The 12,500-nt window shown below is 43.4% G+C and overlaps 1 pseudogene across 1 annotated transcript in view; it reads left to right on the forward strand.

Annotated features, from left to right (window-relative positions):
- The first annotated feature begins 159 nt into the window (after nucleotides 1-159).
- Nucleotides 160-12,500, forward strand: part of LOC311115927 (stromal interaction molecule 2-like) — a 16,586-nt pseudogene continuing 4,245 nt past the window's right edge. The window contains exons 1-8 of the transcript in view: nucleotides 160-272; nucleotides 621-733; nucleotides 1,021-1,135; nucleotides 1,657-1,835; nucleotides 2,437-2,614; nucleotides 4,005-4,166; nucleotides 6,548-6,648; nucleotides 9,251-9,495. The product of the transcript in view is annotated as a stromal interaction molecule 2-like (transcript). The remainder of the gene's footprint in view (nucleotides 273-620; nucleotides 734-1,020; nucleotides 1,136-1,656; nucleotides 1,836-2,436; nucleotides 2,615-4,004; nucleotides 4,167-6,547; nucleotides 6,649-9,250; nucleotides 9,496-12,500) is intronic.

Genomic DNA, 12,500 nt, shown 5'->3' on the forward strand with positions numbered 1-12,500 from the left:
TGGGGTTGTGTATCTCTCTCTGTGTGTGTTAGACATTTTCCTTTTGATATTAAGCTGCAAGCTTTTTCATAATCCTGTGTGTGCGTGCATGCGTATGTGTGTGTGTCTGTGTGTATGTGCTTGTGTGTGTGTGTGTGTGTGTGTCTCTTGGCTGTGTAGTTCATCATAGAGGACATGAAGCAGCAGCAGACCAAACAAACACAGCAACCTTCACAGAGAGGACCAGCACATCACCATAGAAGAACTGTGGAGGGGCTGGAAGTTCTCAGAAGGTACGCGTTGTGTGTGTGTGTGATTATGCAATATGTTAGAAATTCACAGTTTCTTCATTACCCAACTCTCCCACCTCTCTCCCTCGTGCTCTCTCTCTTTCCCCCTTCCTCTCTCTCTCCCCCCTCCCCTCCCCTCTCTCTCTCCCTTCTCCCCCCTCATCCCCCCCCCCCCCTCTCTCCCTTCTCCCCCCCCCCCCTCTCTCCCCCCCTCCCCTCTCTCCCCCTCTCTCCCCCCCCCCCTCTCCCCCCCCCCCTCTCTCCCCCCCCCCTCTTCCCCTCCCCCCTCCCCCTCCCTCACCCCCCTCTCTCTCCCCCCCTCCCTCTCTCCCTCCTCCTCTCCCCTATCAGTCCATAACTGGACTCAGGATGAGGTGTTGAGGTGGCTCAGGGAATTTGTAGAGCTGCCTCAGTACGAGAAGAACTTTAAAGACTTCAGAGTCAACGGCAACACCCTCCCCCAGGTGAGAACGTCCAATCAGAAACCTCAGAGAGTCACTTCCTGGTGGGCGCAGCCAATCAGAAAGCTTCTTACTGAAACTTACTGCCCAATCAGGTAACACACCCTAGTTACAATGTCCATTTGGTATATTTTGAGTCGGTGCTATACAATTACAAACAAATCCCATGCAGCTGAAACACTTAATAATAACACAGCAGAAAGAGAAACACAGTCCAATCAGAACACTTCATATTGAACCCTTTAGTATTCCCGTCTAATCAGAGCTGGTGTTATTGGGATGTGTGCAGGATAGCAGCCAATGAGCCGTCGTTCCTGAGTGGCCAGCTGAAGATCCTGGACCAGAGAGACAAACAGAAACTCAACATCAAGGCTCTGGACGTGGTGCTGTTTGGTGCTCCTATACGTGTGTAGACACACACACACACACACAACACACACACACACACACACACACACACACACACACACACACACACAGACACAGACACACAGACACACACACACACACACACACACACACAGACACACACAGACACACACACACACACACACACACACACACACAGAGGCTAAGAGAGTGTGGTGTAGATGTTGAGGGTGTGGTTTATATTTTAAGAGGGAGTGGTTTCGATGTTAAGAGGGTGTGGCTTAGATGTTAAGAGGGTGTGGTTTATATTTTAAGAGGGAGTAATGTCCACTGATTATATTGAAAAGCGCTATACAAATTAAATCATCTTTATTACCCTCCCTCCTCCTCCTCCTCCTCCTCCTCCTCCTCCTCCCCTTACCCTCTCCTCCCCCTCCTCCTCCTCCTCCACATTCTCCTCCTCCCCTTCCTCCTCCTCCTCCTCCTCCTCCTCCTCCTCCTCCTTCCTCTCCTCCCCTTCCTCCTCCTCCTCCTCCTCCCCCCCTCCCCTCCTCCAGGTCCACCCCATAACTACATGAAGGACTTGTTGCTGATAGTTTCTGTGATGATGGGTGTAGGAGGCTGCTGGTTCTCCCAGGTCCCAGAACAAAGCTTCTAAAGTCCACATCTCTAAAATGATGAAGGACCTAGAGAGTCTGCAGAGTGCTGAGCTCAGCCTCAGAGAACTACAGGAACAGTGAGTGTCTATGACTGTCTGTTCCTGATAATGCGTGTTTGTGTGTGTGTTTGTCCTGCTAACCTGTGTTTGTCCTGCTAACCTGTGTTTGTCCTGCTAACCTGTGTTTGTCCTGCTAACCTGTATTTGTCCTGCTAACCTGTGTTTGTCCTGCTAACCTGTGTTTGTCCTGCTAACCTGTGTTTGTCCTGCTAACCTGTATTTGTCCTGCTAACATGTGTTTGTCCTGCTAACCTGTGTTTGTCCTGCTAACCTGTATTTGTCCTGCTAACCCGTGTTTTTCCTGCTAACCTGTATTTGTCCTGCTAATCTGTGTTTGTCCTGCTAACCTGTGTTTGTCCTGCTAACCTGTGTTTGTCCTGCTAACCTGTATTTGTCCTGCTAACCTGTGTTTGTCCTGCTAACCTGTATTTGTTCTGCTAACCTGTGTTTGTCCTGCTAACCTGTGTTTGTCCTGCTAACCTGTGTTTGTCCTGCTAACCTGTATTTGTCCTGCTAACCTGTGTTTGTCCTGCTAACCTGTATTTGTCCTGCTAACCTGTGTTTGTCCTGCTAACCTGTGTTTGTCCTGCTAACCTGTGTATGTCCGTCCTGATAACAGGCTGGAGCAGGCCCAGGAGGAGAAGCGTAACGTGGCGGAGGAGAAACAGAACCTGGAGGAGAAGATGAGGGATGAGATCATGGGAGCTCAGGAGGAGGCATACAGACTCCATCAGCTCAGAGCTGGAGCCGTCAGTCAACTGAGCAGACTGAGATATGCAGAGGAGGAGCTGGAGCAGGTAGAGTAGCTTACCTAACCTAACCTAACCTAACCTAACCTAACCTAACCGAACCCTACCTAACCTTGCCAAACCTTACCTTACCTAACCTGACCCTACCTAACCTTACCTTACCTAACCCTACCTAACCTTACCTAACCTTACCTTACCTAACCCTACATAACCTTACCTTACCTAGCCCTACCTTACCTTACCTTACCTTACATAACCTGACCTAACCTAACCCTACCTAACCTTGCCAAACGTTACCTTACCTAACCTGACCCTACCTAACCTTACCTAACCTTACCTTACCTTACCTTACCTTACCTTACCTTACCGTACATAACCTGACCTAACCTAACCTAACCTTACCTTACCTTACATAACCTGACCTAACCTTACCTAACCTAACCTTACCAAACCTTACCAAACCTAACATAACCTTACCTAACCTAACCTAACCTAACCTGACCTAACCTAACCTAACCTAACCTAACCTAACCTTACCTGACCCTACCTAACCTTACCTTACCTTACCTAACCCTACCTAACCTTACCTAACCTTACCTTACCTAACCCTACATAACCTTACCTTACCTAGCCCTACCTTACCTTACCTTACCTTACATAACCTGACCTAACCTAACCCTACCTAACCGTGCCAAACGTTACCTTACCTAACCTAACCTAACCTTACCTAACCTTACCTTACCTTGCCTTACCTTACCTTACATAACCTGACCTAACCTAACCTAACCTTACCTTACCTTACCTTACATAACCTGACCTAACCTAACCTAACCTAACCTTACCAAACCTTACCAAACCTAACCTAACCTAACCTTACCTTACCTTACCTTACTTTACCTAACCTTACCTTACCTAACCTTAGCTTAGCTTACCTTACCTTACCTTACCTTACCTTACCTTACCTTACCTTACCTTACCTAACCTAACCTTACCTTACCTTACCTTATCTTAGCTAACCATAACCTAACCATAGCTAAACCTAACCTTACCTAAGCTAACTCTAACCCAAACTGAGCCGCCTCAGATGTGCAGAGGAGGAGCTGGAGCAGGTAGGGTTGTCCTTGTGTCCTTGTGTCCTTGTGTCCAATTTAAGTTACATTTCTCCTGCCCCAGCCTTCAGCTTTATAGCAAACCAAGTGGCAGGGCTGTTTGGTGGTTTTTCAAATTAAGGAGTGGGCCTTTAACCGCCTTTGATCTTCCAAACACATGCTATTTGGTAACCAGTTCCATCTCCTGTGTGAAGCAAGTCCACAGTGTAGGAAACACTATCAGCATTGGGTAAAGGCTGGTGAAAACGGTCAATCCATCCATCAATCAAAATCTCTAACCCATCCCTTCTCCTGTGTGTGTGTGTGACTGTGTGTGCGTGTGTGTCTAGGTGCGTGGAGCGTTAAAGAGGGCAGAGAAGGACATGATGGCTCACTGGTCTGTCCCGGAGGCCCTACAGCTCTGGCTGCAGCTGACCCACGAGGTGGAGGTGCAGTATTACAACGTCAAGAAACACAGTGCAGAGCTGCAGCTCAACACAGCCAAGGAAGAGGTAGGTGGACAACTCATTATCTGGTTGATTAGTTGATCGGTTGATATGTTCAGTACTGCCACGTCAAGAAACACAGTGCAGAGCTGCAGCTGAACTCCGCTAAGGAGGAGGTAGGAGAGAGACGTAACCCAATCAGTTTATTGATTCACCGATTGACTGTTCACTGACTTCAGGAGGAAAGAACATAGTGGGACACTTATAGTTCAAACTACATGAAGACCTTCTAAATGACAAATTAAATCTTCTGAAAGTTCTTTACAACGACATGAACAAGAGAATGCATTAAACAAGTCATCTGTCCTTCATATTAACTCCTGGTATGGACATGAACAGGAGGATCTGTCCTCATATTAACTCCTGGTATGGACATGAACAGGAGGATCTGTCCTCATATTAACCCCTGGTATGGACATGAACAGGAGGATCTGTCCTCATATTAACCCCTGGTATGGACATGAACAGGAGGATCTGTCCTCATATTAACCCCTGGTATGGACATGAACAGTAGGATCTGTCCTTCATATTAACCCCTGGTATGGACATGAACAGGAGGATATGTCCTCATATTAACCCCTTGGTATGGACATGAACAGGAGGATATGTCCTCATATTAACTCATGGTATGGACATGAACAGGAGGATATGTCCTCATATTAACCCCCTAGTATGGACATGAACAGGAGGATCTGTCCTCATATTAACCCCTGGTATGGACATGAACAGGAGGATCTGTCCTCATATTAACCCCTGGTATGGACATGAACAGGAGGATCTGTCCTCATATTAACCCTTGGTATGGACATGAACAGGAGGATCTGTCCTCATATTAACCCCTTGGTATGGACATGAACAGGAGGATATGTCCTCATATTAACCCCTGGTATGGACATGAACAGGAGGATCTGTCCTCATATTAACCCCTTGGTATGGACATGAACAGGAGGATCTGTCCTCATATTAACCCCTGGTATGGACATGAACAGGAGGATCTGTCCTTCATATTAACCCCTGGTATGGACATGAACAGGAGGATATGTCCTCATATTAACCCCTGGTATGGACATGAACAGGAGGATATGTCCTCATATTAACCCCTGGTATGGACATGAACAGGAGGATATGTCCTTCATATTAACCCCTGGTATGGACATGAACAGGAGGATCTGTCCTTCATATTAACCCCTGGTATGGACATGAACAGGAGGATCTGTCCTCATATTAACCCCTGGTATGGACATGAACAGGAGGATATGTCCTCATATTAACCCCTGGTATGGACATGAACAGGAGGATATGTCCTCATATTAACCCCTGGTATGGACATGAACAGGAGGATATGTCCTCATATTAACCCCTTGGTATGGACATGAACAGGAGGATCTGTCCTCATATTAACCCCTGGTATGGACATGAACAGGAGGATATGTCCTCATATTAACCCCTGGTATGGACATAAACAGGAGGATATGTCCTTCATATTAACCCCTGGTATGGACATGAACAGGAGGATCTGTCCTTCATATTAACCCCTGGTATGGACATGAACAGGAGGATCTGTCCTTCATATTAACCCCTGGTATGGACATGAACAGGAGGATATGTCCTCATATTAACCCCTGGTATGGACATGAACAGGAGGATCTGTCCTCATATTAACCCCTGGTATGGACATGAACAGGAGGATCTGTCCTTCATATTAACCCCTGGTATGGACATGAACAGGAGGATCTGTCCTCATATTAACCCCTGGTATGGACATGAACAGGAGGATCTGTCCTTCATATTAACTCCTGGTATGGACATGAACAGGAGGATCTGTCCTTCATATTAACCCCTGGTATGGACATGAACAGGAGGATATGTCCTCATATTAACCCCCTGGTATGGACATGAACAGGAGGATATGTCCTCATATTAACCCCTGGTATGGACATGAACAGGAGGATCTGTCCTTCATATTAACCCCTGGTATGGACATGAACAGGAGGATCTGTCCTCATATTAACCCCTGGTATGGACATGTACAGGAGGATATGTCCTCATATTAACCCCTTGGTATGGACATGAACAGGAGGATATGTCCTTCATATTAACCGCTGGTATGGACATGAACAGGAGGATATGTCCTCATATTAACCCCTTGGTATGGACATGAACAGGAGGATATGTCCTCATATTAACCCCTTGGTATGGACATGAACAGGAGGATCTGTCCTCATATTAACCCCTGGTATGGACATGAACAGGAGGATATGTCCTCATATTAACCCCTGGTATGGACATGAACAGGAGGATATGTCGTCATATTAACCCCTGGTATGGACATGAACAGGAGGATATGTCCTCATATTAACCCCTTGGTATGTGCGTATCCTGTCCAGGCAGAGAAGATCAAGAAGAAGAGGGGTTCCCTCATGGGGACGTTCCACGTTGCTCACAGCTCCTCACTGGACGACGTTGACACCAAGATCCTGGAGGCCAAGTGAGACACACACACTTGTTTTTCTATCCTCGTGGGGATCTAAAAATGTATTTCCATTCAAAATCATATTTTCCCTAACCTTAACCTTAACCCCTAACCCTAATCCTAACCCCTACATTTAAAATAGCCTTTTTCCTCATGGGTAGGTGGGGATTTCAGGTCCCCACGAGGATGGAAGTACAAGATCACACACACAGACACACACACACACACTCACACTCACACTCACACTCACACTCACACAGTGTTAATTGAGTCAACAATAACTATGACAAAAAATACTTGTCAACAACTTATTTTTCCTGACTAAAACTATGAGGATAACGAGATTACTTTTCATTTCAGTCGATGAAAATGTGACGAGACGAGAATTCCACATGAGATGAACGGACATTTAAATTTAACTCTACTTTGCATCCGTTTTGGTTCAACCCTAAACATGAAGAATATTAATCATGCCAATCCTCTCATTGGCAGAATTAACATCTTTCAGTTGGGTGAATCTGATTGGGCTGATCTGACCCGGCTCCTCCCACACAGCTCCCAGGCAGTCACTTCAGTCACTCTTCAATATTTTGAAGTGATGTGAAACCAGGACACTGGACTTGTATCTGCCCTCAACTAGGAACAATGTTAACGCTCTCTCTTACTGTCGTGGAGGCTATTTCTGCTTTGATCACCTCAGAAGCTCTAATGTGTGCTGTTATTCGATCATCTGAGCCACGGTCCGCAAATGCGAGTTGCGGTTGCTTTTCTCCTATGGGGAAAAACTAAAAAAGCAAATGCTATTTTGTTGAATACATTTTTTGTTAAAGGTCCGTGCTATCAGGGATCCTTGGGACGTCCCTACCCCATTGAAGTTGACATTTAAAATGGTTATGGTAAGGGTTCATTAAGGTGAGGGTTAGGTAAGGTGTAGGCCTCCTTTAGCTCAGTTGGTAGAGCATGGCGCTTGCAACAGCCAGGGTTGTGGGTTCGATTCCCACGGTGGGCCAGTATGAAAAATGTATGCACTCACTAAACTGTAAGTCGCTCTGGATAAGAGCGTCTGCTAAATGAAAAAAAAGTAAGGGTTACGGTTAAAGTTGTCCTGAGTTTCAGTCGACTGATAATAACTAAAACTAGACTAAAGTTGTCCTGAGTTTTAGTGGACTGATAATAACTAAAACTAGACTAAAGTTGTCCAGAGTTTCAGTCGACTGATAATAACTAAAACTAGACTAAAGTTGTCCAGAGTTTTAGTGGACTGTTAATACCTAAAACTAGACTAAAGTTGTCCTGAGTTTTAGTGGACTGATAATAACTAAAACTAGACTAAAGTTGTCCAGAGTTTCAGTCGACTGATAATAACTAAAACTAGACTAAAGTTGTCCAGAGTTTCAGTCGACTGATAATAACTAAAACTAGACTAAAGTTGTCCAGAGTTTTAGTGGACTGATAATAACTAAAACTAGACTAAAGTTGTCCTGAGTTTCAGTCGACTGATAATAACTAAAACTAGACTAAAGTTGTCCTGAGTTTTAGTGGACTGATAATAACTAAAACTAGACTAAAGTTGTCCAGAGTTTCAGTCGACTGATAATAACTAAAACTAGACTAAAGTTGTCCAGTTTTAGTGGACTGATAATAACTAAAACTAGACTAAAGTTGTCCAGAGTTTCAGTCGACTGATAATAACTAAAACTAGACTAAAGTTGTCCAGAGTTTTAGTGGACTGATAATAACTAAAACTAGACTAAAGTTGTCCAGAGTTTCAGTCGACTGATAATAACTAAAACTAGACTAAAGTTGTCCAGAGTTTCAGTGGACTGATAATGACTAAAACTAGACTAAAGTTGTCCAGAGTTTTAGTGGACTGATAATAACTAAAACTAGACTAAAATTGTCCAGAGTTTCAGTCGACTGATAATAACTAAAACTAGACTAAAGTTGTCCAGAGTTTCAGTCGACTGATAATAACTAAAACTAGACTAAAGTTGTCCTGAGTTTAAGTGGACTGATAATAACTAAAACTAGACTAAAGTTGTCCAGAGTTTTAGTGGACTGATAATAACTAAAACTAGACTAAAGTTGTCCAGAGTTTTAGTGGACTGATAATAACTAAAACTAGACTAAAGTTGTCCAGAGTTTCAGTGGACTGATAATAACTAAAACTAACGAAGGATGAGATGACTAAAATGTGACTAAGACTAAAAGGTATTTTAAGACTAAAACTACATCTAAAATAGCTGCCACACACACACACACACGTTAACATGTTGTTTTTTTGTGAAGGAGTTGACATGTTTTTGTGATGGAGTTGACGTGTTCTTTGTGATGGAGTTGACATGTTTTTGTGATGGAGTTGACGTGTTCTTTGTGACGGAGTTGCCATGTTTTTTTGTGATGGAGTTCACTTGTGTTTTTGTGACAGAGTGGACATGTTTTTTTGTGACAGTTGACTTTGTTGTGTCACAGTAACACACTAAACTGATGCGTGTTGTGTTGACATAGCTGACGTGTTACTATATTATAACAGTCGGCCACTTGTGCGTTGTATCACAGGAACGCCCTGTCAGAAGCAACCAGCTGACATAAACTGTGCTTTTGACATCCCTCACAGGAACGCCCTGTCAGAGGTCACGGCCTGCCTACGCGAGCGTCTCCACCGCTGGCAGCAGATAGAGCGTCTGTGTGGTTTCCCTCTTCTCAGGAACTCTGGCCTGGCCAGCCTGACCGCCACGCTGTATTCAGACTCTAACTGGGTGGCGATGCCCAGGGTGTCTGTTCCCACCTTCCCCTCCTGCCATGGATCAATACAAGGCTCTCTGGAGGATCTGATGGAAGACCCCTCGGCACACATCTTAGGTAGGTTATAGCGATCAGTCGCTCGGCTGGTCAATATAATGAACATATAATATGGTCATTAAGCAGACATGTTTAAGCAAAGAGATTAACAGCACGGTGAGTGTATGTGTATGGGATCACCGTGGTAATCAATCAATCTCAAAATATATGTTAAAAAGACATCCCCATAAAAGACAAACAATAACTTGCATTTGTCTTTTTCCTAGTAGCTGACTTTGCTAATCACGTCTTTATTGAGGAAAAATGTGCTTACTATGACTGAGATATGTGGTTGTCTCTGGATAAGAGAGTGTGCTAAAGGAATAAAATGTAAAATATCAATCAATCAATATTTATTATTACAATGGAAAAAAATTTGAGCACAAAAAGTGTCTATTGGATAAGTTACACGGATGTACGTCCAAAAACATTATGATAACCGTTTTAGATACTGTTTTGAAGCATTCTTTGAATGGGTCAGACTGCCTGTATCTCTGACCTATGACCTTTGACCTTTATTGATCCTTCACCTCCCATCAGTTCCTAGGGTTGCAATGCTCTGGCAACTTTCCCAACATTCCCAGAATTTTGAGAATATTTGGTATTAACGGCTCATAACACTATTACAACTTTCATGAATATGTACAGTATTAATTAGTACTCATTTATTAATAGTCTACGTTCTATTAATAAATGATTATTTCATTTTTAGTGGATTATACATGACAGTTAATATAAAAAGTGTAACCTTTTGGAAACTTTGGGAATTTTTACTTTTATCATAATTTTTTAGAAAATTAGAAAATGATCTGTGCGCCCTTAATAATAATAATAATAATAATAATACAACATTTTATTTTGCGCTTTCAAGATACCCAAGGACATTTACAGAGTAACACGTACAATGGCAAATATAACTATTCTAAAATACTCAAAGCAAAATGCCTAACATTTACATTCACATTTTAGTCATTTAGCAGATGCTCTTATCCAGAGCGACTTACAGTTAGTGAGTGCATACATTATTTATTGAAGGCGCATAAAATAGCTAATATATCATGACAATACTAAAATACTACAAGCAAAATGCATTACGACAAAGGATCATGGCACCCAAATAATACTAAGATCAATAATACAAGGGAAAACGACAAGGACAAGGTCCTCAAGGCAGTTCAAATGAGAGTCTACTTCAACAACCTCTGCAACAACAAGGACAAGGTCCTCAAGACAGTTCAAATGAGAGTCTACTTCAACAATCTCTGCAGCAACAAGGACAAGGTCCTCAAGGCAGTTCAAATGAGAGGCTACTTCAACAATCTCTGCAACAACAAGGACAAGGCCCTCAAGGCAGTTCAAATGAGAGTCTACTTCAACAATCTCTGCAACAACAAGGACAAGGTCCTCAAGGCAGTTCAAATGAGAGGCTACTTCAACAATCTCTGCAACAACAAGGACAAGGCCCTCAAGGCAGTTCAAATGAGAGTCTACTTCAACAATCTCTGCAACAACAAGGACAAGGTCCTCAAGGCAGTTCAAATGAGAGTCTACTTCAACAATCTCTGCAACAACAAGGGCAAGGTCCTCAAGGCATTTCAAATGAGAGTCTACTTCAACAATCTCTGCAGCAACAAGGACAAGGTCCTCAAGACAGTTCAAATGAGAGTCTACTTCAACAATCTCTGCAACAACAAGGACAAGGTCCTCAAGGCAGTTCAAATGAGAGGCTACTTCAACAATCTCTGCAACAACAAGGACAAGGTCCTCAAGGCAGTTCAAATGAGAGTCTACTTCAACAATCTCTGCAACAACAAGGACAAGGTCCTCAAGGCAGTTCAAATGAGAGTCTACTTCAACAATCTCTGCAGCAACAAGGACAAGGTCCTCAAGGCAGTTCAAATGAGAGTCTACTTCAACAATCTCTGCAACAACAAGGACAAGGTCCTCAAGGCAGTTCAAATGAGAGTCTACTTCAACAATCTCTGCAGCAACAAGGACAAGGTCCTCAAGACAGTTCAAATTAGAGGCTACTTCAACAACCTCTGCAACAACAAGGACAAGGTCCTCAAGGCAGTTCAAATGAGAGTCTACTCCAACAATCTCTGCAACAACAAGGACACGGCCCTCAAGACTGTTAAAATGAGAGCATACTTCAACAATCTCTGCAACAACAAGGACAAGGCCCTCAAGACTGTTAAAATGAGAGCATACTTCAACAATCTCTGCAACAACAAGGACAAGGCCCTCAAGACAGTTCAAATGAGAGTCTACTTCAACAATCTCTGCAACAACAAGGACAAGGTCCTCAAGGCAGTTCAAATGAGAGTCTACTTCAACAATCTCTGCAGCAACAAGGACAAGGTCCTCAAGACAGTTCAAATGAGAGGCTACTTCAACAATCTCTGCAACAACAAGGACAAGGTCCTCAAGACAGTTCAAATGAGAGTCTACTTCAACAACCTCTGCAACAACAAGGACAAGGTCCTCAAGGCAGTTCAAATGAGAGTCTACTTCAACAACCTCTGCAACAACAAGGACAAGGTCCTCAAGGCAGTTCAAATGAGAGGCTACTTCAACAACCTCTGCAACAACAAGGACAAGGTCCTCAAGGCAGTTCAAATGAGAGTCTACTTCAACAACCTCTGCAGCAACAAGGACAAGGTCCTCAAGGCAGTTCAAATGAGAGGCTACTTCAACAACCTCTGCAGCAACAAGGACACGGCCCTCAAGACTGTTAAAATGAGAGCATACTTCAACAATCTCTGCAGCAACAAGGACAAGGTCCTCAAGGCAGTTCAAATGAAAGGCTACTTCAACAACCTCTGCAACTCTACACAAGCCCTTAGATAAGTTGTTATGCATGCGTTATTAGTAGACTAAACATATTGTTAAGGAGAAACAAATACATCTAAATTAGAGTTTTAGCAATTGATTTGAGATCATTTAGTCATGTTTGGAATGTTGCACATTAAGCCTTTAAGATTTAAATGAGAAATAACCCTTCGTCAAAGAATATGTCGTTCTTA

The sequence above is a fragment of the Coregonus lavaretus genome, assembly GCF_964263955.1.
Source record: "Coregonus lavaretus genome assembly, contig: HAP1_SCAFFOLD_7637, whole genome shotgun sequence".
NCBI lineage: Eukaryota > Metazoa > Chordata > Actinopteri > Salmoniformes > Salmonidae > Coregonus > Coregonus lavaretus.